Here is a 3,878-nt window from a genome sequence, read left to right as displayed (position 1 = left end):
TTGAGACAATATATATTTTTTCATTGATGTTCATATGTATTTATATATATAAAGTCTATGTGGTTAATGCTTTTTGTTATTCTAGTTCTTTGTTGGAATTTTCTATAGCTTTTAAATTTATTGCTAAAGTTTTAACATATCTAATCATGCTCATAGAATCCTCCATTTCTCTCTGTAATTTTGTCCATTTTTTTGGTGAACTCTGAAGTTAAGCTATTGGGCGGATTTCTGATTGCATGTCTTTTTGTTGGATTGATGCTTTTGTTATTATGAAATGTCTCTTTTTTTATCTGTGGTAATACATTTCATTTGAAAATCTCTTCTTTACTGGTAATAATATAACTGGTAGCAATATAACGCTTTCAATCCCCTTATGCTTACTGTTCACGTGACATTGCTTCTTCTGTCAATTTACATTTAACTTAGACCTATGTGTGCCAGCGTTAGTCTGTTTTCACAGTGCTAATGTTGTAACCAAGCGAGTTGTAAGGAAAGCACCACACTCTGAGATAGAATCAGGAGTCCTTTATTGCTGGTGACTGAGAGATGGCTAACGCTCAAAATACTCTTGGTCCAGAAGGGGCTTGATTCCTTTTTACACCTTGCTTAGAGAAAGGGGGTAATCACCCACTTGGCATTTTGTAAGTCCAGGAATATTCAAGTCGGATTTAGAATTGGAATGATTAAAGATCCAGTCACAGATGCCATCCATTCTTTGATTTTTGTCTTTTGAATTTCTCATTTTTCCTGATTATCCACTCACAAGTTGACTCAGCTGGGAACTTGACCATGAATTTAGTGCTTTCTGGCTGGGCTCCGCCCCTCATCTGGAAGACCAGGTGAAAAGGTAAAAAACAAACAAACAAAAAAACCTGAATTCTCCCTTGGCAGTGTGAGTCATATCCACTGTTTGGGATTTTAAAATGCCTCTTCATGTGTAAGGCGAGGTGGTCTGACCTGGAAAATGCTCGGTCACATTTCTGGCACCGGAATGGGCGTTGCCCAGTGTGTTTATGGTAGTGCCTGGTCAGTTCATCTGAGCAGGCGAACTTCCATCCACAGCCATCCATCCTTACCACACCGTGGTAAGGTTTCTCACCTGTGTGGGTTCGCAGGTGTGCCTTGGGATGGCAACTCTTTGTGTAGGTTTTGCCATAACCCGCATAATCACAAGTGCAGGTGGCGGTCCTTTTCTGGGCCACGATCGTCTTCCCCTCTTTCTCTCGGGCTCCTCCGGCAGGCAGGAACCGGGTGGGCAGCGTGAGCTCTTGGTAATGGAGCGGCGGGACTTGTGGCTGTGTCGGTCAGGCAGGAAGGATGGGTAATTGGGCCCCGGGTGGGGATGGAAGCCGGGGAAGCGGCAGGGCAGGGTGACAGTCCCTGCTGCTCAGCAGTTCCTCAGGTCCCAGGGTCGGGAGCTGCCGCCCCAGGGGGACGTCGTGTGCAGCCCGCCGGTGGCCATGGCTGGAAGGGGTCCAGCGCCTGAGTGGGTGCACGAGGAGACTCCTCTTGCTTGATCTTGAGGTGCAGGCGCCACGGGCAGCCGTTGTGGGGGCCGCCACCGCCACCACCACCACCAGGTGGCTGCTGTCAGGGCCGTCTTCGCTGACGCTGAGGATGACCGGCTGCCATACTCGATGCTGGGGGCGCTCAGCGACGCCTTCAGCACTAACTTCCCCGTCACCCCAACACCTGGCGGCTGCGGCTGCGGCGGTGGAATGGACACCTGCTTCAATCGCAGCCGCAGGAGCTCCACCACGGAGCCGCACAAGGGGCTCACGTTGTGGATGTCCTCCAGGTTGAAAGGAGCCGTCGGATGGGGAGCGGACTTGCTGCCATGGAGGAGGCCTCCGCCCCTGTGGTCCCCACGGCTGGGTCGCCCCCGCCGACATCAGAGGGCTGAAGCTGCAGGTGGAGGGCATGCTGGCAGGGCTGCTGCTCGACGGGAACGACGAGGAAGATGCTGTTGCTGGCAAGGACACAGTGGCGGCCACCGACTGCTGATGGACAGCGAATTGGAGAGGATAAGGTCCAGGTCCAGGAGATTGCTGAACTCCTAGGTCTCTCTCTGGGACAGGGGGCCAGGTTGCTACCGCCGCAAGTTGCAGTGGCTCTGGCAGGTCTGTGGCCACGGTCGCCGCCACCAGGTCCTGGGGTGGCCAGGAAGCAGTGGGGGAAGTCCTTAATGTGGGAGAGCTCCTCCTGCCAGCAGTTAATCGGGTTATTTGGAGCACCTGCTTAACGAAATGTCCTCTTCCTTCCCACCCTGCCAGAGGACAACGTGGAGAAATGTGGGAGCAGCGCCTCGCTGACAGCCCTGTCAGACTCGCCAGGGGGCTGCCTCATTAATGTGGGTGCCCAGAAGGTCCTTGGGAGCCCGCAGCAGCTGGGGCACCCGAGCCCCAAAGTCAAAGAAGAGAAGACTTAAAAACGAAGCCAAAACCCCAAACACCATGTTGCCGGACATCCTTCTTCTTTGGATTAAATATAAATGAGTCATCCTTTTAAAAAAGTTTCTTTGTTTACAAAAGTTCTTAGAAAAGTAGACAATCTCATAAAAACAGACAATCAGCAAGGCTAGTAAGTAGGCCCGGTGGCGGGCTGCGCTCTCTTCCACTCAGCAGCGTCCTCTGCCGCTGTCATGGTCGCCTCAGTTGCTGCCTTGGGCGCAGGGGCGGTGGGCAGGAGGTGCCACTCGGTGAGACTGCCACGGCGGAGAATTGGTGGGTGCCGCAGGGCACGGAGTCTGGGGAGCTGTCTGGGCGCGCAGGGACCATAGGCGCAGGCCGCGGGCCTGAGGGTGGGGAGGGGTCCGAAGGGGCTGTGGGTCGCTCAGCCACTCCCGGTGCCTCCGCTGCCTGCCACGACCTCTGCTCCCCGTGCGCCTGCTCCTTCTCTCTGGTCGGGGAACTCGGAAAAACTCTTAATACGTGCAGATTCTTTAGGCCTTCTTCATTCTTTCTAGACCTTAAGGTAGATTTAGAGAATTATAAATTCTTGCAACAGAAAATCTGCATTAAAAAAGTCTTCCCCAGTGATCTTTAGGCAGCCCATCCACAGACAGGTTCTTAGAAACCCTGGCAAGTTTCAATGTTGAAAATTGTTTCCTCTTCCCTAAAAGCAATGAAAGGGCAGGTGGCCAGTGGAGGGGGAGCAGAAACCAAGGCTGCCCGGGGGACGTGTCTAATGCAGAAGAGGAGGACTGCATCCTAAAACACATCCCGTCCGTGGAGCTACAGCATTTCAGATCGATACTGCAAATACACCCAAACTGCCAAGGTACAGGCCCAGGCACCCTTTGAGGAGGGATTCTCTCTTTTAATTCCTCTGTCCTTCATCTTCTGCTGTATTTGAACCCAAAACCTTCGAGCGGATATATCCAGTTCTGGGAGCGCAGCTGTTCCTCAGGACTGCTCCAGCTGGTGCCCGCTCTGGCCTAACCTGGTGTGCGGTGGAGGTGGCCGGCCCCTTTAAGGCCCTACTGCGCCTGCGCCTGGGGCTCTCGGTGGCCGGGCCAGAGCGGAAGAGCGAGCGGCCGCAGGGGGGCGCTGGGCGGCGGTGGAGACAGCGGCGGCGCTGGGAGGGGCAGGGGAGGGCGGCGTGGCCGCTGGAAGCACTCAGTGAGCGCGGCGCTTCCGGAAACGCGGGACAGGCTGGCGACCTGTGGAGGGTGGCTGCCATGCCCATGGGAAGTGAAGGCTTACCGGAAGTCCACGCAGAGTTTTTGAGCTGAGGGCGCTGCGCCAGGCCGCGGGCAGTGAGTTCGGACCCGGGCGCACGGCTGGGTGGACGCGCAGTGGCCTCGGCAACTTCTGCTGCGCGAGCTGGCCCGGGGCGGCCCGCCGGGCTGAAGTCCCTGCCCTGGGTTCCTCTCCCGC

General features: G+C 54.7%; 1 pseudogene; it reads right to left on the bottom strand.

The window, feature by feature from the left end:
• Positions 1–907: 907 nt before the first annotated feature.
• LOC116548028 lies at positions 908–2,346 on the bottom strand (annotated as a pseudogene).
• Between the last annotated feature and the right edge of the window lie 1,532 nt (positions 2,347–3,878).

This window comes from Sapajus apella, unplaced genomic scaffold, assembly GCF_009761245.1.
Source record: "Sapajus apella isolate SASKATOON/1434 unplaced genomic scaffold, GSC_monkey_1.0 scaffold6322, whole genome shotgun sequence".
NCBI classification, from domain to species: domain Eukaryota; kingdom Metazoa; phylum Chordata; class Mammalia; order Primates; family Cebidae; genus Sapajus; species Sapajus apella.
This window is presented reverse-complemented; position numbering and strand designations above follow the sequence as displayed.